Below are 24,792 nucleotides of genomic sequence, written 5' to 3' on the forward strand. Positions count from 1 at the left end.
AGGTTGGGAAATGCCACCCTTGGGCTGAGAAGGTTTGCTGTGCAACCTCACAATGTAGGAAGGTCCTCTTTGCAAAAGAGTGCGGAATAGTGGAGAAATGGATTATTGTGGCCACACAACAGCCACAAAAGAAGCAAAAGGGGAGTAGTTGGGGTGTGCCTTGGTGCATTTTTGCTCTGTTTTGATGTGGGATATCAATTGCTGCACAAATTATAATGTGAAGGTCTTAGCAGGTAACCAATTATACTTCCACAGAATGATAGCAGATCAAACTCCTTCCCTAGACACTCCCCTCCTTTTAAAAAAAAAAAAAGTGTTTTCAGAGAGTAAATAAACAGCAAAAACACCAGATAGTGACATGCACTATCCCTGAGCTTCAGCTGCATATCTTTGCCACATATACTAGCAAAGATAGACTGTCCATTTTGCAAACCAAAAAAAAAGATTCCCTTCTGTGTAGTTCTATTTGTCCCTAATGCTTAAACTTTGAAAAGTGCATCAATCATTTCAGAGGCATATTGATTATGGTAGAAAAAATGCATGAAGCTAGAGAATAAATATTACAAGCAGTGACACCAATTTAACTGATGCGAGGTGACAATTGAGCCATAACCTTCTATGGGGTTTGGGAGTGGTTGCTTTAGGGCATAGTCAATGGAATGGAATAGTCAGTGTTTTAGAAGGCCAGATTGAGTTTTTACTTGGCAAATGAGAAGGTTCTTGATGTAACGCTTGCTCTATTAGGATCACTGCCCGGGGGCCATTGACGAAGGAACAGTAACTAACTAAATAAATATATGGCTAGAGAATATGACTAAGTATTATTATTACTAATTAAAATTTTATATTGCCCTTCATCCCGCCTCACACCCTAAACACCATTCTGTGCTGGCTGATTTGCAATCAGTGTTACTCTGAAGGTGGCCCCATGCACATACAGATCAATGCATGTAGGGCTCTCACCATGGAAATAAAAACCCTGATCACATCTCTGTGGAACAGCGCTACATATGCATATCAGAATAGTTGTGGAAGCAAGGCCCTTAGGCTGATGCCAAATGCAAATCAGCTCTCTCTGTGTGTCAGCATCTAGGAGTTGGGGCTAGACAGCTGCATACCAGAGAATACCTTCATGTGTTTGACATCCATGGGTTCTGTGCTGACCAGCTGAACTGAGTTATAGACTTCTACAAAACTGATTTATTTATCATTTTTGTTCTCTTGAGTGATGTCTCTCAAGAAGAACAGACTGAGGGTGCATTCAGACATGGGGAATATTGTGTTCATTTTCATTATTATAATTCTAGCACTTTCGTTCCATTTTTCTCATGTTCCTTTCACGCTGCAGCTTTTTAGCTGCTATAGCGGCATGTCACACTAATTTTCATTCACACCTGTGGGCATGGCGTGACACAACAACAGACGATGTTGCTACCTTTCTTCACATGCCTGCTTCTATTCCCCTATGATTCCCACATGAAAACAGCAGGGGGGGACTGCATGCCACCCCAAATTTCATCACTTTACTCCTGTAATTTTACAGGTCATGGGGGCTGCAAACGAATCTTTTCTGGAAGCGAACAACATGGAAACATGCACTAAACATGCTCTGTATTCCATTAGATTTCTGGAAATAGGTTTTATGTCATTTGAAAGCTAACACTTAGGGAACTGTCAGGAAAATGGAATATAGAATACACTGCCATGTGAATATATTATGCATGTGGATGAGAGTCCAGCTAAAGATTACAGATTTAGACTAAAACTGTGCCTGCTGAATATGCTTTAATCCAATTGACTTCAATGGGATCTGAAGAACTTAATAAGAGGGCTCTCCATTTTACTTTGTGGCCTTTGGCTTTCAAATAGCTCCAGGCTAGCTAAAAAGTAGTGGGTTATAACAATAAGGGGGAAAGGCGAAACTCCAAAAAGATTGTGTGAGTATTCGTTTAATGTTTAATGTAAGTTTAAAGCGAATGTGTTGCTCTTTGTAGAGTCTCATTGCCATTCTCCTCATGCATCTGCTATGAGGGAATGAGAAACGGCGCATTAGGAAGATGAAAGTGGTGTGATGTGCTAAAGCGAACGATTCTGCTTCTGTTCTGTGCCTCCCCATCTACACACCGGCATCCTTCTGTCTCTACCCATCTCTTCCAAATGACAACACAGCCCCAGAGAAAACATTATAGAGGAATGCTCTATTGGGACAGAAATTAACACCAGCCAGAATCAATTAGAGAGAGAGAGAGAGAGAGAGAGAGAGAGAGAGAGAGAGAGAGAGAGAGAACGTGCACCTCTTGACACGAAGAACTGCAAATGAACACTGGGAAAACAGAGATGGCAACTTCTCAGGGGTTTAGGTTTCCTGCGCCCAATAATAAAGAATTACTGAGTCGGAAACGACCATCTGACCTGAGAAGCCACTGCCTCCCTCTCCCCTTTTGCTCCTCCATCAGGGACACTTCTTTAAAAAAAAAAAAAAAAAAAGATAAATAAATGCTTTGACAAGAACTACTGTCACATTTTTTTATTTTTAAAAAAGCTTCAAGGAAGACATTAATAAATTCATTGCTACTATCTAATAATTCAGAGTGTAGCACAAATCATCTGTTAACCAAGAAAAGAAAAAGAAAAATCTTGTTTGCTGTGATGAATAAGATCAATTCCCTTGTCTTTTGTTCAGCTCATACATCTTATACATTTTACAAAGTGCCTGCAATAGAAAGAGAAAGCAAACAATTGTGACATACAGCCTGAGTACGGCAAGCAGGGATTCATGAAAATCTATCATGGACAGGTTTAAGATTTTCCTTAATACCTAAATGCAATAGTAACAAGGTTGGGGTTTTTTCTTTTTATTTGTGCTGCGCCTGTTCCAAATGGATATCAACTGACACCGATCCTGTTTGCACACTACCTTCCCAAAACACAACAACAGCAGCTCTAACATGAGGGCAAGGAAGATTTCTTCTTCATGCTAGTAATGGTACAGGCTGAGCAGCAAGCGCTGGGTCCAGAAACCAAGATTCCAACGTACATGAGCAAGACAGGAGACGCAAAACTGAACAGAAGCAATGAAGGTGTCCCAACAGCTATCACATCCTTCCCACCAAGCTTTTAAAGATAAGACTGTGTGAGCTCACTCACGAGACCTCTTACCTTATGGGACTGATGCTCATTCAAGCACACACTCCACCTAAATGGGTGCATTTGATCCCACCAATGAGGATGGTGCCTGGATCGTGGCAACAAGACAGCCTCTCTGACTTTAGCTCCACCTCTTCTAGTCAGCCCCTCTGACTAGCAGGTCAAAGTCCTTCTCCCTCCCCAGTGAGGCTCTGTTCTCTGTAAGGGGGGCAATGGAGAGAGCCAGAAGTTCTGCTTCCCCTTTTCTAACAACTGGATGCATAAGGGAAGGACTTCCATCCTCCACTGCTGGGGGCTAACCTCTAAGCTCCCCTCTCAACTTCTTCTCCTTTCTCCTCCTCTTGTTTCAACTGGGTCTGCCAAACCAGGTCCTGATTAAACTGAGGGGCCCATGACACTCTCAGTGCTTATTCAGGCATGGTATTCAAGGTGTGTTATACAAGAATTGCAACATATCATCTTAAAAAGCAGAGACATCACCCTGCCAACAAAGGTCCATATAGTTAAAGCTATGGTTTTCCCAGTAGTAATGTATGGAGGTGAGAGCTGGGCCATAAAGAAGGCTGATTGCTGAAGAATTGATGCTTTTGAATTATGGTGTTGGAGGAGAGTCTTCAGAGTTCCATGGACTGCAAGAAGATCAAACCTATCCATTCTTAAGGAAATCAGCCCTGAGTGTTCACTAGAAGGACAGATCCTGAAGCTGAGGCTCCAATACTTTGGTCATCTCATGACAAGACTCCCTGGAAAAGACCCTGATGTTGGGAATGATTGAGGGCACAAGGAGAAGGGAACAACAGATGATGAGATGGTTGGACAGTGTTCTCGAAGCTGCCAACATGAGCCTGACCAAACTGCAGGAGGCAGTGGAAGACAGGAGTGCCTGGTGTGCTCTGGTCCATGGGGTCACGAAGAGTTGGACATGACTAAACGACTAAACAACAACAAGGTGTTCAATAGATTAGAATGGGGGCATCACAGCATCTGCCTTCCACCCTGACCTACACATCCTTAATTAGAATTTTTGTAGAGAGCTCCTATGGTTCACTTGTGCATAGGGACCACTTTTTGTGTGCACACATGTACGTGGCTGGGTACGGCTCACTGCAGATTTTCTAATCACGCAAAGGTCATTGTGGAGCCTCCCACTGCACTCCAGCTACTCTCCACACATTCCTAGAATCGTAGAATTGTAGAGCTGGAAGGGACCCTGAAGATCATTTAAGTCTAACCCCCTGCAATGCAGGGATATGCAGTTCTCCCATATGGGGATCGAACCTGAGGTCTTGGTGTTATCAGCACAATGTTATAACCAACTAAGCTGTCCAGTCTTATACATCTTATCGCTGTTGAACATACGTAGGAGGCTACATTTTCAAAGGCCCACATGCTCCGATCTCGCCTTTAAAGATGAACCAAGTCGAATTTCTCCCCCAGTCCTATTGATGGCCCTGCCCTGTGACAACTGAGAGCATTCAATGTGACTGGTTGACAAGCCACTGGTCTAAGCAGCTCACTATGGGCAGCAGGGGTCTAGGTGTATGACTGGGGAAGAAGCTATTGTAAGATTTCATCAAAGGTATAAAATTGCCTGAGACTGATCCTGCAAATAATTATTTGGGTGCTGAGATTTTTGCTGTTGAGGTTGGATTTTATAGCCATCTTGTGAACAATACATTAAAACTGCAGCATTTTTTTTTCTCCTTCAAAAATGCTTACAAAAAACAAGGAAGAAATCTTTCTGTATATAGCCTTGCTATAAAACCTTTCCCAAAAGTGCAACATTGCTTTACCAATTTTATCCTGAGAGATCCTGAAGAAATTCAGAGTGATATCAGGAAGCCAATAAAAGCTTGCAAGTGCAGACCATTCACAAAATAAATATTAACAAAACATCTCAGATGCCTGGATTTTAAAATGCATCAAAGCATTACAGAGCGGAAGATTGCGCTGAATGTACAGACATATTTGATATTTCCCTGAAAATGTCTTTTTACCTTAATATTGACTTTATAACCAAGCAATGTCGTTCGGCTTTAAGTGGTGATATGTGGATTTAATTCAGCCTGGATGAGTTGTCCTAGGATCTATAAAGCTGAAATACATTGTTTCACCAAGGGGGCAAAATGGGTTTCAAAAAATCAATAACAAATATTATTTTCTCATGAGGCTCATCTGGCCCCTACACGTTCTTGATCGTTGCCCTATGGCTTTTATAATCCCTTTAAAAAAACAAAAACCCAGCAGCTTAGCAGTATACTCAAGAGTGGGTCGATTCCCTTTTTCTACACATGCAAACTCAAATTACCAAAAGCAAAAAATGTTACCAGACAGAGCACTTAATAACAGCTCTTAAAATCTAAAAACACACAAATGATCATAAAAATTAACGTGCTTAACTACTGAAATCTGTTCAGTAAGAGGACATCCTCAGGGGAGTAATGGAGCATGTAAAAAGCTCGGTCCCTGGCCTATCCAGTTAAAGTATCTATTCATTTAAATAATCCACTCTATTTTACCTTGGTCAGACCACACCTGGAATACTGTGTTCAATTCAGGGCACCACAATTTAAGAAGGATGTCGACCAGCTGGAACATGTGCAGAGGAGGGCAACCAAGATCATCAAGGGCCTGGAAACCAAGTTTTATTACATTAGATCCCTGAGACAGAGAACAGTACCATACTATGATGTTTGGCTTCCAGTGCAAATCAGGCAGCCACAAATGTAAGCCCATGCTAAAAGAAGCTGAGGGATACCAATTGAGGGGTCGGGGAACAGGGGAATGGATGTTCTGAATGGGTACGAGGCACGTTAGTGGTGGTGAGTAAATAATTACAGCCATGAACTAGAACTGAACTATGACTCCTTTTTCCAGATCCTCGAGTTCTCAATTACTGAGGAAGCAAAACAAAGGCTGCGCTCCCGGCTACAACTTAAAAGAAAAGTTGGGACTCATTTTTCACCTTCCAGATAAGCTGAGGCTATATAAGTCAACATTATGGGCTCAGTGGAAACACACGATTCAATCATAGCCAAGTTGAAGAAGAAACTCTTTGTTGTCTTTACAGATTCACGATGCCTATCAGCAAAATTTGTGGGGGGTCTTATGTTCAGACTTAGTACCTCTATATACATATGAAGAGAATTCTGGAAATGATGTATCAAAACATTATTCAAAAGTGGCTACATTAAGCATGTGTTAGTATTATGCTGCTTCTTCAACATTCCTAATGAGATGAGGATATGCAGCTATTTGCTATTATTCGTACTAACAAATTTGTTGCCTAGAGGCCATGATATTACAGAACACAGAATGAAGCATTAACACAGATTTATCGTCACTCCTATAACCTTTAACTCAGTATTTTATTACTAAAAGCTCTGTGGGAAGTGCTTATGGAATATGCAAAAAGCATTTAAGGTACTTTTTATAGCCCAAAACCCTTGCATGTTGCTTAGGCGTAAACAATAGTCAAACAACCCAAATTTACATGGAAGTGTGCCTATGCATAATGGAAAAAGAGCCACCATGTCATAAAACAAAAAATTTATGGGACAATGGCAGTTATTTTATTTTCTAATTCCTCCTCCCTAAATGCTCATTGTTCCCTTAAATCACAGTTGTTGTTTTTTAGTTCAAACTCTGTCCATCAGTGTATTTACTGTGTTGATGAAGTTCAGAAATATGGAGGGGGAGGGAGAGAGAGACAGCACACATCAAAGCTTTTCCCATAAACTTTTTCCCAGTAAAAAGGGTATTCGTTATATAAAGTTGCCCAAGAGATGGCTGACAGGAACTAGGGACACTTTTTTGTATTCGATAGGAAATTATGAAGGAAGGATGATAGCTCGGGGGTAGAGAATATTCTTCATATGTAGAAGGTTCCAGATTGAATTCCTGACACACACACACCTAGGGGTGGAAAATATGCTTGTTTGACACTTCAGAGTAGCCTACTGTTGCCTACACAGACTGGCAGCATCCCTCTAGGATTTCAAACGTCTGGCTTTTGCACCCCAGGGTGTGGGGCTGCCAGGAACTGAATCTCAGACCTTCAAACACTAGGCTAGTTGTACCAATTGCCCAATTTGGTGTAAGATGGAGTCTTGTATTCCAATATCCATATATGCATATCTAGGAATTATATTCAATTTCATTTTGTTACCTCAACATATTGGATCAGAATCACCCATAATGACTGTCAAATCCAGTGTTTTTATCTTTCTATCTAAAGAAAAAAACACTTCCAAATGTTATTTAATTAAGGCATCCGAGCTAAAATATTATGGACAAAAGTAATCACAGTGAATCATAAGTTCACAGGATGCAAAAACTGTCAAGTTTAAAACCTGGGAAGGCTTTCTTGCACAGAGAAAGAGCCGCATGCCTTACATGCAGGAGATCCCAGGTTAAACGCTCCTCCTGGTTTCATTTGGGGTTTTTTTCGAAAAAGGAATCAGGAGTATGTGGTGTGAAAGCCCTATGCCAAGACACTCGAGAGCTGCTGCCAGTCAAAACTACACAATACTGGTCTAGATGGAAGACTTGGTATAAGAGAGATTCCTAACACTCAAGAAACTTCTGTGTTCAGCTATATTACATTTTGGAAGTGCATGCAAATGAAATTCATTGGAGAGCAGGCAGGATATGTTGGTGAGAGTGAGGGTGTACTATGGTTGACAAATTTAGCAGCATCCTTCTCTCTTATCTTTTTTTAAAAACATCAGCCTGGTGCTGTGGAAAGAAGAGCTGTGTGTGGACAAAGATATCAATATTGTAATGTCTCATTCTCACATTGCATAATGTTGCGGGTTGCCTTTAATTACTTAATTGATGCGTGAGTATGGGAACTATTTAAATGTCTCCTCCCTCTCTCTCTCTTTTACCCCTCTGCTGAAGAAGATGGATGTGAGAGTTGTCTTGTTGTTTTGTTATTTGCTTTATAAATAAAACCTTAGATGTAACTTTCCAACCACAGTTGCTTTTGCTGCATTTTGCTGTAAAAGACTGAGTTTGCTGTCTGCAAAATGGGCTTTTAATGCTCACAAAAGATGCTATCTTAATTTGCTCAAAATGCTATTGGGCCCCACTGTGTTGAGTACAGATGCATGAATCTGTACTTTGCTGTCTAGCATGCAAATGTGGGGTTTTTCCTGTCTCTTCTCCTTCTTTTTCCACGGCAAATCGTATGTTGTTTCTGTACACATCCAATTAGATGTCTTCCTTACATTTTCATTACATAAGGAATCACACTGAAGAGCTGGCTAATTTTGTCAAGTAGATACTCTTCTGTCACGTTCCCATTTGCTGGAAGAATGGGCTTAGCATAACTAAAGGAGTATAAGTGATTTGTTGCCATAGTAGCTAATGGTCAGAGACTGACATGACACTTGCAAGGGGTAATGACAGTATAGTACTAATTGCCTCTTGAGACTCTTGAACCCTCTTTTTTTTAAAAAAAAAAAAATCAGCTGCAGATGTGCATATGATTGTGGTACTATACACAAAGAGAGTGTTATCATGGGTGAGGTGTCCCAATGAATCTAAGCCTGTTGGTACTTATGATGTCCTGCCGCACCCACAGAGAGGATCAAAGTGGGGGGCATGGACCAGCCAGGAAGGAGGGGTGGGTAGACAGCTGAATGAGAAACCAGAGAAGCTGACTCCCATTCCCATCACTAGGAACTTGGTGCTGCATCTGTCATTGGCAGCAGACCCACACCCCTCGGAGAAAGGTGTACCTCCAAGTCCACCATTCCTGTAAGGAGAGAGAGTCTCATGAGTAAGCATGCTCATCTTCCTTTGAAAAGGTGCCAGGAGAGGCATGTCATTGATACATTGCTGTGGCTTTCATCCAGTTCCTGGTGTCATTCCTGAACTCCGTAGCCATACCAGAGATGACCTGTAGCCTGATCTGTACTGTTACAAGCCTTGAATAAAGCTTACTGTACTTACTTACTCACACATAAGAGCAATGGGATGGGAGACGGGACATATGATCGGTGTCTGCAGAAAAGAACCAAATATGGTCAAAGCTCTTTTGTTAAGTAGATGACCTGGCACGGTTCTCTTTTGTTGGGATAATGGCTGTATGCATAATGAAGGAGTTGGCCAAGTATAAATGATTAGTTGACATAGGAACTAATGGTGAGAGATACTGTTTGGAAGCAGTCATATCAGCATAATGTCCACTAAATTGATGATGTTACAAAACTGATTATGTTACAAAACCAAAATTGATTATGTTACAAAACCAAAACCTTTTTTTTTTTTTGGCAAATTCAAAATACATGCAGTAATTCACCATGAACATGCAGGTTTCATTCCAAGATGGACATCAGGGTGTCAGAACACCCCAAATCCATGCATAAATGTGAACTGGGAAAATTTCCTCGAACATCCCTCATATTAGGGCATCAATGGCCTGCAGCCACTTTGCCTTGTGCTTCTTATCTGAGTGCTGGGCTGAGCACCACCACCCATCCCTACTATTCCATATCAATGCCTGAAAAGCCTCTGGGGCTGGGGGACAAAATGCCCAAGGCCCCTCTCATGTCCGTCACTAGATTGTTTGTCTAATACTTTGACAATGACCGTTCCCCACATCAAATGGGGTGCGCATTTTGCGTGGTCGCGCATAGCCTCCTGGGATCACGAGGCAGCTCCTGGCAGTTGGGTCTGGCACCACCTTCCCAGGCTGTATACCTGTGGTCTCCACCTACTCCAGCAGCTGCCCAATCCTGGCTGGGGAGGTGTTGTCGGGGGGGGGGGGTTGGCCAGGTAGAAGGAAGGAATACACAGTGCACACAATAGAAGTTGAGTCATGGCCTTTCAGAATGGTTGGCGGATTGCAAAGCGGATTGCAAAGTTCAGGTGTAGGTAGTCTTGGTGGCGAGACCGCGATTTTGCGATCTCGGGTGGCAGTTGCAGGCCTTGGGTGGAATCCTTTAGTCATCTACCTAAAATGGGGGGGCATGGGGCAGTGACCCTTGCCCCCATTGTGGCGGCGAGACCATGGTTCCCGTTAAAGGGGTCTTAGGGGGAGGCATTGGCCATATGCCGAGAGGTCGTCATTGCCCTCCCCCTCCAGCAGCGGCAAACAGGGGGGTGGGCTATCTGCTTGAACATATGTTCTCCAGAGCTAGCCCAATCCCCACACATGCTGGATAACCCTGAAATTACCCAGAACCCTGGCTGGGGGGGGGGGGCTGGGAAGGATAAACGCCCAATGCCTATGCCAAGGTCTCCCTACATCTGAATTTTAATAAAGTTGTGGCCAATTTTAATCCCGTAGAACATCGTCCCGTGTCGTTATTTCCCTCAGGGGCTGCCCGGGGTTTGGGGGGACACTGCCTGACCGCGCAAATAAGCCCAAATACAAAGAAGCTCTCCTGTGACACATTGGAATGATTGACAATGTTTTGGGCAATTGACACATTTTAATTTTGCAGCAATTACTTTTCATAAGTTAATACTTTTAAATCAGATGTTCCTTTAAACTCCTTTTATTCAGACTCTTGCTATTTCATGATTCCTCCTTGCCCTCAGCTCTCCTTTCCTGAAAACAATTTCTGGCCACAAGGCTGCAGCCAGTGTTCAATTCCAATAAAAATGATCAAGCAAAATATAGTGTGCCACTTGGAAAAGAACCCTGAGAAGCTCTGCATAGTAAGGAAATGCCTGTTATTGTGATGCAATCATCACATGCCTCCATTTTCTCTCTTCTTGGTGCAATTAGCCTAACTAACGGGTGATGGAATCCATCCTATTTTAGACCCTTCTAGACTACAAAAATCAAAATATAATGGGAAGAATTTGCTCCCTGAATCATGGTGTAAATGACAAATAAACATAGTAATTCTCATACATTTCCCTGTAAATGCAGTGATGTTTTTTTTGCAGACACACAGTTACTCTCCCATGAGGATCTAAAGCAATGTCTCGCGGTGCACTTCTTTTTTTGAAGCACCAAGGATTTCAATTATATCTATATTGTAACCTCTGTAACATGTATTTTTTCTTTTAAATTAAACTTAAAATACATCTGAGTGATAATTGAATTTTAATATCATTACAGGATTATAAATTCTCCTGGCACCTGGACAACTTTTAACAAGGTTGTAGTGAATGCCTTGTGAATCAGAATGTTCACTTTTTATAGGGAGAATGAAAACTTCCCTTTCGTACAGGGGATGCCAATATTTAACAAGATTCAAAAACGTATTTCTCATGAATGTTGATAGATTCACTTTAGGAGTTAATTCACACCATAAAATATTGATGTGATTTCAGCTCTTGGGTGTAAAAATGTATTTCTAACAGTGGCAGGGAGTCAACAGTCTCTTGCAAATAACTGCCCCAGTGAAGCTAATCTAAGAAGATAGACCGCTTCTAGTGCCACTGCTGTCATCCCTAGAGACTGTGATAACTTGTTAAGCTTCCTTTCCATTGGTCAGCTTTCCACTATCCTATCCATCTGGACAGGATGACTGAGTCTGGGTCATCATTCAGTGCACATGCTTTGCCATGGAACTAGAATCGCTTCATTGTAACTGAGTCCTGAGTGTAACTGGCTATGTTGGCAGGTAGCGGTCCAGAGGGAAGAAGTTTTCTCTCTGGTCCTCTCTCCAAACCTCACCCCCTAGCTCTCATGCCACTGACTACAGCTGTGGGCAAGCTAGCAATAAGCAGTCATTGTGACTTCAGCAGTAAGGAATGTTGCAGGAATTCTTCTAAGTGGGGTTCAGAAATCAACCTGCTTAGAAGAATGGGAAGGCATCTGGTTGGTTGGTCACTTGTGAGAACAGAATGATGGACAAGAAAGGCCTTTGGTCTGAACCAGCATTCAGGACTCTTCTTAAATAGGGGAAATTTCCCCAAGTCAGTCTGATTGGCCCAGCATATTATTATTATTATTATTATTATTATTATTATTATTATTATTATTGAAATTTGTATACCCCCTTCACCTGCAGGTCTCAGGGCAGTTCCTATTTTCCCAATTTCTATTGGGAAAAATATATTAAAATCCCAAACTAATCTGGAGAAAGCCTGTGAGGACCATTACTACTCACTGGTTCTGAGGAGGAAACCAAACCAAGAATGCATTTTTTTAATATTAATGTTTTTATTGAATGAATGAATGAATGAATTACAATGATAAAGAAATAAAGTGATACAAAGGGGGGAAGGGGGGAAGTGAGCAGCAAAAAGAACAAAGATACATATAAAGAGAGAGAGAAACAGTATACAAAAATGCAATGTAATATTCTCCCATACATTCTTACATAAAATTGATATAGTGTTATTATCTTAATACATACATAGATGTTAATTGCCTACTACGTTCTGTATAAGCTCATTCCAAATATTGTCACATTTATCCAAAGTCTACATCTATAAGCAGTCGGTTCGTAAGTTGCAAGTGTTGTCACATTGTGGATCCACTGAATAGGCCAAGTGCATTGCGAGAAACCTGCCCTTACTCTATTTCTATCCCTTGCTCATTATAGATTTGCTGAATTCACTCTGATCGTTATATGTGGTGCTTGCCATGTTAGTAGGCATCAGGCTGATGGAATGAGCACAGAGGAAATCCTCCATTTTTAAAATTAAAACCTAGCGTACATCTGAAGAGAAACTGATTAATGAAACAGCAGGACACCGAGACCTCCTGCTAGCATTAATAAATTTGAGCTTCTGTAGCAATCCTCATCCAAGGAAACCCACTGATCATAACTTGTCGTCTTGTGAAGACTTTAATATAAACTCTAGATTCATTAATTTTTTATGGAAATTTAGAACAGCCCTGAGTGGAGACCTTCTTCAATAATAAAACAAGAAAATGAAAATAGACTCTGATTATGACTAGATATCAGAAGTGCGGAAGAGGAAAGATTAGTAATAACCGGACTGTGTGTTAATATTGGGTTCTTTCGACAACATCAGCCCAGTGAGTTCTTAAAAGACAAAGTGCTGGTGGTCTGATATCCGAGAGAAAAGCAAGCAATTTACCAACTCATTAGAAACATTTATTTACATTTGATTTGCAATTCATTTATTTTTCATTAGGTCTCCTGGGTCCCATAAGAACAGGATTATGAAATTAATTTTGACTAGCTGCCAGTTGTCGCTGCTTCTGTACAATTGTAAATAAGAAAAGCACAGTCATATTCTCTCTATATCAGCTATCTCTTGAAATCTGCAATGAACCTCAATCACCATTCGAGGGCCTCTGAATTTATTACCATCTTATTAAGGGATCTCTTGAGAGGGCTACGTGAAAATAAACTATAAATCAGAAAGCTCATGCGATGACAGAGGGGAAATTTTGGATCAAGCAAGTGCTGAACTGAAGAAAGCTAGAGAGTTTCCCTCTCCCTGTGGCCAAAAATACATTAGGATAATAAGATTTTGAGGAATGTTAAGAGGGGAAGCAGAGTTAAAAGAAAGCATTCTTAAATCTCTAGAAGAAAAAAATTATGTCATCCTCAGTGCAAATTCTACATTTAAAGCACTGTGATATCACTTTAAGCAGTCATGGTTTCCTGAAAAGTTTCCTGGGAACTGTAGCCTGCTTGGGGAGCTGAGAGTTGCTAGGAGATGCCTATTTCCAGATGCCTATTCCTGTAGCCCTTCCCAGAGCTACAGTTCCCAGAGTTCTCTGAGAAGAGGGATTGATTTGTTACACAACTCTGATAATTTTAGCTCCGGGAGGAGAATAGGCACAAAATCCCTTATCTGAATTCTAAAAGCTATTGGATCAAGAGCTGATACATTTTTTAAAATGGATCTATCGGGGACTGAACCTTGTACTTATTTATTTTAGCATCCTTATCCCACCTGTTTCTCCAATGAGCTCAAGGTGGCATACATGATTCTCGCCCTCCTTGTTTAATCCCCATGACAACCCTGTGAGGTAGGTTAGGCTGAGAGGCAGTGAGTGGCCCAAGGTCACCAAGTGAGCTTCATGGCTGAGTGAGGATTTGAACCCTGGACTCCACTATTTGAACCACAGGCCCTCGGTGTGCTCTACTGAGCTATGGTCCCTGCCCTTGATTTATATTTCAGCATATGACACTGAGATCTTTTGCCAATATTTCCAGCTCCCAGGCATACATTAAGCCATTCCCTTGAATTACAAGCAACCATTAACAGTTCCTCTTAGCTTGGTAAGGGAACAGAAGACTTCAATAGTTTGTTGTTCAAGATTTATTTTACAGCCATTAGGCTTAGCTGTTCACAGGCCATGTAATTGCTGTTTATAGGATAGGAAAAAGGAGAGTTACACAGTATGCTTGCTGCCTCTCTTTGCTACAAATAAGAAACACAATTGCCAATATTATTCTTTTCTTTTGTCTTGCAGATCCCAGATGCCAAGGCACATTGTTGCTATATAGCATGGTTTTTGGTTTGGTTTTTTTTTTTTAAATGTCTTAAGGTGCAATCATACTTCATAGCTCAGTGGCAGAGCATCTTCCTAGCATGCAAAATGTCCAGGTTTGATCCCTGGTATCTCCAGGTAGGGTTGATAATGTCCCCTGCCTGAAACCCTGAACAGCCACTGCCAATCATCAATGTACACAATACTAAGCTTAGAGACTGAAGTAAGAAATTATTTATGGGGGAATATGAACTGGCTAAGGGTATGAGATCAGCTTGCTGGACTAGATGGGCCATTGGCCTGACCCAGCAGGTTCCTCTTATTCCCAAACATTTCCCACTGTCTCAGCTATGCATTCAGCTTGGTGAGCCAGTGTGGTGTAGTGTTTAAGAGTGGTAGACTCGTAATCTGGTGAACCAGGTTCGCGTCTCCACTCCTCCACATGCAGCTGCTGGGTGACCTTGGGCTAGTCACACTTCTTTGAAGTCTCTCAGCCCCACTCACCTCACAGAGTGTTTGTTGTGGGGGAGGAAGGGAAAGGAGAATGTTAGCTGCTTTGAGACTCCTTCGGGTAGTGATAAAGCGGGATATCAAATCCAAACTCCTCCTCCTCCTCCTCCTCCTCCTCCTCTTCTTCTTCTTCTTCTTCTTCTTCTTCTTCTTCTTCTTCTTCTTCTTCTTCTTCTTCTTCCCCCATCTAGCCAGCCTTGTGCACAGAACTGATAGCATTTCAGAGAAAGGCCTTGGCTTGCAACCTCCTACCTAGCAAGCTAAATTTTGCTTCCATAATGTTTCCCCGCTTCATTGGTGCCAACATGCATCATGGAAAAGGTAAATGCCTTGTTCCCTATTTATTTCTAATTAAGGCGTGAGGGACCCTCCAAATGTTGCTGGACTCCTGATTCCCACATTAAATTTGATACACATCAGCCTATCTCTCTCCCCTCCCCCATCCCCAAGCTTTCCTTGGTGTACTATTTTTTGGGAAATGTACCTTCTTTTAGAGCCATGTTCCATAAATATCCCTAAGCCTCAGTCTAGTAAAATATAGGTGCAATGATGCTTCTTTACTATTGTACTCTAAAACAAGTCACGGCGGTCTTATGAGATTGACAATTAGGGGCAAACATCTTGAAATGAAGGACACAATGAAGTACATCAAGCTTGCTATAAATGACGGAAATGATACTTTACACAGAGCTGTAGGTTGTACTGCAACTGGATGGTTATTTTTCTCTCTCAAAAGGACTCGGAATTTATAGGACTTAGAACATCTGTTTCATGGAACTTTATGGAGTTTAGGAATATTTATGGAACAGGAGTGTGTGAAATGCAGTGTATTTTCTAACAGTAGTTAAGCTGAGCATGTCATAAGGTAAGAGGAGCTATTCCATCAAGCCTTGGCTGCAGAATCCATTGTGCAATGGAACATCTTCAGGCAACCTACTTGCAATTGATTCCAATGTTGTAGCGACTGCAACAACAATGAAGAGTCAGTCCATTTTCCAGAAAAAGAGAGAAGGGGGACTGTCTGACCCCTACCAAAGCATATAGGCTTTTGAGGCCATTCTGATTTCAGTTCATGAGTCTCTCTGCAGATCACAGAGCCAACTCCAAGGCACAAAGGAGTCTTTGGCTTCCCAAATAAATAAATAAATGAGTGTGTCTGACCCCCCCCCCAAAAAAGGTTGATAGGCATTGCCATTCAAATAGTGTGCATGCACCGCATGATGTGATCAGCATTATGTGGGGTGGGACTCACCTGCTCCCTCCCAATATTTTTTTTCAAGTTGGCCCCCCGCTGTAGATTGTGGGAAGCTCATGCAAGGAAAAGCTAGTAGAATGTACAAACATTCCATTTCTAGTATTACTGCCTTTATCTGGCAACTTTGTTGTTGTTATTAGACTAGGAAACATTTTCTTCTCCAAATCAAAAAAATTAAACATTCTTGAATCTCCATCTATCCACAAGCCCCTTGCCAAAAAGCCTGCCTTCTCTTCAAGAGGGCTTAGACCAAAATGTAACCATTGATTCCCTTTAAAATCGAGCCAACTTTGATTGAAATGCTTGTGTGACAATTAGTCTCATAATATAAAAATGCATCAAAAAATATGGTCAATAAATTCTTAACTGAAAGCATTTAACAGGTTTGGGAAGTTAGATTAATGATTAATCTGGATATGAAGTGTATATTATCCACAGTGTTTTCCTTCCCTTTACTTAGATTAATTACTCTCCAACCTCCTTTGATTCCCCCTCCCCATTTTTCTACTGATCCTACGGGGGGGCAATGGGTGTAGCAGTACTAGGTAAAATGAATATGAATCCCAGAAAATGATTTGCAAATCTTCTTGCTGAAGAAGAACATTTTTCATCCAAGGCAGCTCTCTTTCAACTTTATCTCTCCTAAGCAGTAACAGTGGCATCCAATGGTCAAATGTATTATTGGCCTGCGTATAAATTCTAATGTTTTCACCATAGCTATATGATAAATCAGATGCTTCTCTCAGCTTTGGACGTACAACAGTGATCATTTACAAGATCTGAAACATTTACTAGATCTCTGGGACTAGTCTATGTGACCTATATGGGCCATTTGTATTTCAGATGCATGAACTCTGAAGTTATATAATTAAGATGTCAAGTATTAAAAAAAAAAACTGCATTTCACAGCTCGATAATGTTAACCTGCTTTTGTGCACATTTCTCAGTTTATCCCATGAGGATTATGAACATACGAGCGACAAGAAAAATAATCTAGGGTGTCTGCATTGGAATATTTGATAGACTGCCTTGCATGTGGCTAGCAAAAGAATATTATGAACAGGGTTTTTTCATTTTCATGAATGGAAGGCTAGTCTATTCAAGTTATAAAAGCAGGGACTTAGTTAAGAAGGCAAAGGGGGTGGAATATAACCCTCCTTCTTAGATTGTCTTTGATTAATTCTCAATAACATCTACCTTTCTGCCCAGTTTGCTACTTATAGACATCAGCAGAATTATCTCAGTTGTGTGTACTCAGCAGTAAGTTCCACTGAGTTCATCAGGACCTACTCCTAAGTAAGTGTTGCAGCCTTAGTTATTAGTGTTTTCTAAATAATTACAAGTTACTGGCCTGTGCAGTAACCAGGGCCAGTCCAAGATGTTCTATTTATTGAGGCAAAGGACAAGATGGCACGCATCCCATTCTGTATGTGGAAGTCAATGCATCTTACTTCAACACCAATGATGGAACTGTGTCCTCTAGCACACCTGAGGCAGCTGTCCAGATTAGGGGCATCAAGACAGGCCATGTGGCAACAGAGGGGGAATAACTGGGTGGCTCAAGAGGAGCAGCTGGGGGCTGCCCTCCAAAATCTGCTGCCTGAGGCAGTTGCCTCAAGTTGGCCAAATGGGAGTGTTGGACTTGGTACTCACCAGACGTGACAAAGATGCAAATTGCTTTACTGAACACAAATGGGGTGAGGTGGGTGCTGGATTGGGCATCGCACAGGACACCACTGAAATTTGAGACCCTGCCACTGAGTACAGGATCTGTTTTTGTGAACGAATAGAAGACTCATCAGTGAAAAAGATTAATGCTATGTGTGCATACCCTCTAATTCTCCCCATTATTATTTGGATCCTGCCCATCTGACTGTGTTGCCCCAGCCTGTCTTGGTGCCTTCCAACATATGTTAAACATTACACATTAAATATCTTCCCTATACAGGGCTGCCTTCAGATGTCTTCTAAAGGTTATATAGTTACTCATCTCCTTGGCATCTGATGGGAGAGCATTCAACAGGGTGGGCGCAACTACCAAGAAGGCCCTCTGCCTGGTTCCCTGTAACTTCATTTCTCACAGTGAGGGAACTGCCAGAAGGCCCTTGGAGCTGGGCCTCAGTGTCAGGGCTGAACGATGGGTGTGGAGATGCCCCTTCAGGTATACATGGCCAAGGCTGTTTAGGGCTTTAAAGGTCAGCACCAACACTTTGAATTGTGCTTGGACACATACTCCATACTCATTAGGGCAGGGAACTGAAAAATAATGCTAGAAACTAGATGCAATGCAAGTTACCAGAGCAGGAACTCAGAATATCCTGAATGCTGGAAAATAATGCTTAAAAATGCAGGAAAAGGAGGGGGGAACTGCCTTCCTTAGGGTGGCCTAAAGCCATGGTTTCTGATGACATGTGATGAAAGTCAGAAAGGACAAGTTTACTTTTAAATCTAATGAGCTGCATTACCAAAAGGTTAATGAGGGATTTCAAAGACTCTGAAGTGTGACACGATTTAATACAATATTCCAGCCAGAGGTATTGCTGATGTATGCACTAATATGATGCATTAGACACCGGTGCGCAAAATGAGACAGAAAATTACCAGCCTTCGTGGAACTTGCTAAAATCAGGACAGAGATATAGATCAAATTTAGAACTAAGTATCATAGTATCAGAACTACTGGTAAGTGTTCATAGTGTTTTGTAGTAAGAAAGCGAAGAAAGGGCAAGGAAATTGTTGTGGTTTTTTTTTATACTAGTGTGTTTTATGCACAACCATCAGCTAAAAGCAATTACTGAGAAAAAAAAGATATTACAAAAGACAATGCAGAATTTCCATGGTGACAGTAACTTGAACTATATTGTAAAGTGTACAAATAAAGCAAACAGAAAAGTCAAGAGTTTATGAAGGGATGGAATAAATTATTATAAAATGGAATTCAGAATATTTTCTTTGCCGCTGAAAATGAGAGCTGCATTTAGACAACATGAATTTGCAATTACCTTGTTATGAGATGTATACGGAGGGACTGTTGAGCACCAGCAAACATGTGCCTCAAACCCTCCAAATCAGGCTTCTCAGATGGTTTAAAGGAATCCACTACAAGCTCATTCACACAACTATTCTTCAAGCGGCTTTCCCCATTTATAGCAGTATGGTTGTTGTTTGATGCAGCATTTTTAAGAGCGGATTTGTAGCTGGTTGTCTGCACCTCTGGTCACATCATGTCACCATAATTAGAGAGTGAGTGCAGCGCTTTCCTTGCCACACTAATGGTAGGTTGTGCCTGAATTGAGAAAAATGCTGTGGCTCTTGCTATGCTCCTAATGTACCGTTATGTTCCTCTCAGCCAGTACATGTCAGAATTATGAGCATGCAGATGAGGATAGCTCTTTTGCAGGGTTCTCCCATCCCCTTAATGCCTACTCTCATGGGAATATAGATGATGAGAATCTCTAATCTCATGGGAATATAGATGATGAGAAGAGGAGCTACAAGTCTGCCTGAGCTACGGTGAACCTCGTTACTGTGATGACATTTTGTCAGCAGCTAATGATTGCTGCCATGGGCAGTACTTTGACTCAGCACCATTGTCTCAATCTGTCAGATCACTCCTCTGAACTGAGTTTGCAGAATGACAGCTCAAACCGGTCAGAAGGAAGTGGAATGAAACAGTCATCTCCCAAATCAATCCTTGCCCCATCCACACAAAAACGAGGTTGATGCTTGTACACATGTCAGGGGTTTTTGTGGTTTTTTTTGTTTTGTTTTGTTTTTGCAGTAGAAGGGGGAATGTTTGGTTATTGATTTCATTATTCTGGAATGCTGAATATAGATGGTGTTGTGTGGCAGCATGCAAAAAAAAATATTCTGGGGGAAACCCAGCAATTATACTAGAAATGTCAAGTGTGAAAAGGCCCATATAAAATGATAGTGCATATATAGTGGCTGGGAGCGACATAATTTTATCTGGAAAACATGGAGGAAGACCTAGTCCATTTCACACCTGCCTCTGCAGCTGGCATATGCAAAAAAAAAAAAAAGTTAAACAGATGGATTCACACATTTACATCACATTTCTAGATTAGCCCTAAGCAGCAGTAGCACATCAGATAATGCATTTGCCGCAGGTTTCAAGACATGATTGGTCTCAAATCAGAAACCCTGGGATCAAGCGTCTATACCAGGGAAGCCCATCAACATCTGGGTGGCCTGAACTTCCATCATCCCCCAGTCACTGTGTGCAAGATTGACACACTATGTGGTTAGAGTATTGTGTTTAATTCTTTAGATATAATGCTGTTTCTGGGACTTCCGGCGGCGACGCAATCGCCGGGTGGTCGAGGGCTGCTTCGGGTCCGAAGCGCCCGGTCCATCCCGGGGGTTAGGAGCCGCGCTACCGCAGCGCGCGGCTCCGGTTGGGGTGCGGGAAGAGCGTCCCGCACCCTGGGCTCCCCGGCTGTGCCCGCGGAGGCTCCGAACCCTTCCCTTGCCCCCCCTGTAAAGGGGGAGTGGGGGTGAAGGGACAACGGAGCCGGGCTTACGGGGACATGCCCCAACCGGGATGTAAATGCGGCGGCAAAGCCCGCGGTGAGCGTCTAAGTTCTACCTGTGAAGAATGGAGCTAAAGGAACCCGGTGGTCGTGAGTAAATAATCTTGGCAGAAATCGTGTTTTTGGAACGATCCGGGGGGAAGGAGAAAGGCAGCCTGCCTCCCTCCCTTCGAGCCTAAGAAATTAACCAATTTGAGGGATTGCTGCCACAGAACTGGTTACAAAGTATTTAAAATCGATACATGAGACTGGCAAACTTTTTTCTTGGGAAGCTAACTAGCGGAAAATATCTCCATATAAAGTTGCAGTGTTTGCGCTCCAGCTTAGGAAAATGGCGACGAACAAAGAGACAGGGGAAGAAATATGATACCCATTTCCTCCTCCTCTGCCAGTATGTTGGGTTTCGTCCTTGAACTGGTATTGAACTCTGGACTAACAGATGAACAAAGGCTCACTGCCCTGAATGTGGAATTACTTTATAGAAAAGTCAAAGTCTTGTGTGGGGGTCTGAAATGGAACCAACTGCCCACAGAGGAGGCTTACAAAACTTTTGACACTTTGGAAGAAAGTCTTGCCAAAGAGCTGAGAGGGTGGATGGAAAGATGGAAAGAAATGAGTGAGCTACTTCGGAGAAGAAATTCGCTCTTTGGGGGTGGCAGCCCCAAGGCGATGTCAAGATTTGTTATATCCAGTCCCCGAGGTGTGAGCTCGGGGGCCAGGGACAGAGAATTAAGGTATTTACAAGAAGAAAAGGAATGTTACAAAGAACCGGAGAAGCTGAGAGAGGAAGAGATGGATACCTCGGAGCTCGTGGCAAGGAGAGTTTTGGACTGTGCCCGGATCTGTGGACGTTTGGAGAGGGAAGCTGCAAGGAAGTTCAGTGCTGATGCCATCAGGAGAAGAATAATGGACAGAGGGGGTGTGGGGTGAAGCATTAAGTAAAATCTAAAGCAATCTGTTATGGTATTTTGAAATCGGAGGGTGAACACTGTCAACAATAGTTTGTTTTATTATTTGTTTGAACATGAAAGGAGATATTTCAAGTTTTTATGTTATAAGCAGCAGTTTAAAGGATAGAAGAGATAGATTTGATGAGGATGATTTGTGAGGATTTATGAGGATGTAGTATAAATAAAGTCAATTTAAGTGGTTAAAGTTTATAGATTAAGACGATTAAGATTAAGATGAAGATTAAGATGAATGTTTTACTTTATATATATAATTAAGATTAATTTTTTAAATGAAGAGGTTAAAAAGTAGATTGTGGATATAAACTCGAAGGTGAAAAGGCAGGGGAAGTCAACTGTCAAGATTGGAAAAAGAAATTTTTTTTTTTGAGATGTCTAATTAAGAAGAAAAATCATGGCAATTTTCGTATTAGATGTGTAATTGTATTTGTTTTGTATGTGTATAAATGTAGGTGTGGTTAAGGTTGTATGTTGTTATAAGTAAAAATGTCAATAAATTCTTATAAAAAAAAAATAGATATAATGCTGTTTCTGGACCATATCACTGGGCAGTCCTTAATGGAATGTTACCATATTGTGTGTTCTGACCTCTCCTCTCAACAGCTGCTCCTCTGCCCTACAACCTTTTCCTGTACTGGAGATACATGCAGGTATTTCTGTACTTGTGCTCACACACAAAAAAAATAAATTAAAAAATCAAGATGTTTCCAAGAGCAAATGTTAAAAGCTTTGGGCACAACAGAGTCTTGTGGTTTTTAGGAGAAAGGTCAACAACCATTCCATTTACAGTGGTACCTCGGGTTACGAACTTAATTCGTTCCAGAGGTCCATTCTTAACCCAAAACCGTTCTTAACCTGAGGCGCACTTTCACTAATGGGGCCTCTCGCTGCTGCCGCCGTGCCACGACCACTGATTTCCATTCTCATCCTGGGGCAAAGTTCGCAACGCGGAGCAACTACTTCTGGGTTAGCGGAGTTTGTAACCCAAAGCGTTTGTAACCCAAAGCGTTTGTAACCTGAGGTACCACTGTATTTATTTCTTTTAAACAAAACAAACAAACAATAATTAGATATTGTGCAAGATTGATATATAGCTATTGGTTATTTATTTATTTATTCATTCATTCATTCATCTTAGTCATTTTATACCCAGCTTTTCACTTTGTCTTAGAGTGGCAATACTGTAATTCTGATAAAGAGGTTTCATGCAAGATCACAGTATTAAAAATATGTTTCTGAAAAATACCATATTAGGTTAAGGTCTGGTTAACTACATTTCCCCCTTTTTATAATGTACACAATACCTTTGTTTGGTTCTGTTTTGTTTTCTACATGGGTACTGTGAGGGATCCTATTCCCTCCCCTTTCAATACTTCCCCAACAGAGACACTCCCTAGGTTTCACTGACAACTAGGATGAATCCTTCAGTGTTCATACAGGAGCTGTCTCTGGGGTACCTCAGGGCTCCACGTTTGAAAACCTCTTGCCACCTATGGGATCTCCCTACCAGGGTTCCCAACTACTGCAGTTTGCCTTCCCTTTAGGCAAATAAGTGGCACACTTGGCTTCACTGTCCAGCCCTCTGTATGACAGGAGAATAAGCAAACAGTTTCCTCTTCCACAGGAAAGCTTTGTTCTCTCCTCTTAGTCACACCTCTTAAGGTACTGATACACTGCCAGAGTCAACAAACGTTTAAGCACATTTAACTTTATTAGGTAACTTGAAAACATGGATGTCTTGGGTTATTACTGGTACAAATCTTCTTCTCATGTAATTCAGCTTTGTTATAATATAGCAATGGTAATGACCTTTCCTCCCATTCCCCAAAGCCTAACCTCGCATTTTCTCTCTCTAATCCTCCACCCCCAACTGCCAAACCCCCAACTGCCTTTCAAGGTTGTTCCCCCTCCTTTTAGAATGCCAACTAGCTCCGCCTCCCAGGGAACACCTACCTAACATGGGAGTGATAGGTTAACCCATGATGAACCAGGCATTATTCCGCCACAGGTACTATTTATTGTTTCTTCTTTGTGTCTTATCTTACTCAATGCACTTGTAATTTTGTACTTTTTATTTTCCAATAAACAATATAAAAGAAAAAAGTACTGCATTTAAATTCAACAAGATACTCTCCCTCCAAATATGTTAAGGTCTTGACAGGATAGCACCTCCAAACTGTGTTGCTAAACTTTCAGCATGCTTTCAAAATGGGGGGAAATGGTATGAAAGAGTAGCACCAACCCCACAATAAATCTCCAATATCTCCTGTGTTCAGTTGCTGCAGGAAGCCACTGTGCTTTCCTTCTGTGCCTGCCTTCTTTCATCCAAATATTTGCTGCCTGCCAAAAAAAACGGTAGTCTGGACCTTGTCAACTATTGGACCTGGGCAAAAGGTCTTTCTTTTCATTGGTGTGGAAGAAAAGGGCTCTTTAGCTGTATGAGGAAATTTCCTTGGACAGGCCAGCAAAGACGCCCCTTACCACTGATCTAGAGATCGTGTGCTCTACCCTTCAGAAGGGAAAAAAAACCCTTTCACCCCAAACTTCTCCATCTGGTTTGCAGTATAGAATTTACAGCTACAGTACCTTAATATAACAATTTTGGCAAAGAAAGAGTCTTTGCTTGTTTCAAGACTCTCTGCTTTGCTTTTAATTAAACAACAGATTTGCACCTTGCATTGTGAGTATTATGTCTGCAAGTTTTAATCAATTTAATCAGTGAAGTTGATTAATTGGAAGGGGCAATTTTCACCAGAAAGCCTGAGGGTATTTTTGTACCTACTTTTGGTACTGGTGTTATTACTATAATATGAAATGAATAAAAAGTGTTGAATTTTGGTTCTGTTCTTACAAGCAGCTAGTAGTTTTTGCTTATTATACTGAGAGTTCTCTCATACTTTCATTGTCTCAAAGGGGCATTGTTGGGCAATATGCAAATATTCTTAAATGTAATTAAGTGTTCAGTTAATGGGT

This window comes from Lacerta agilis, chromosome 11 (assembly GCF_009819535.1).
Source record: "Lacerta agilis isolate rLacAgi1 chromosome 11, rLacAgi1.pri, whole genome shotgun sequence".
Taxonomy (NCBI): domain Eukaryota; kingdom Metazoa; phylum Chordata; class Lepidosauria; order Squamata; family Lacertidae; genus Lacerta; species Lacerta agilis.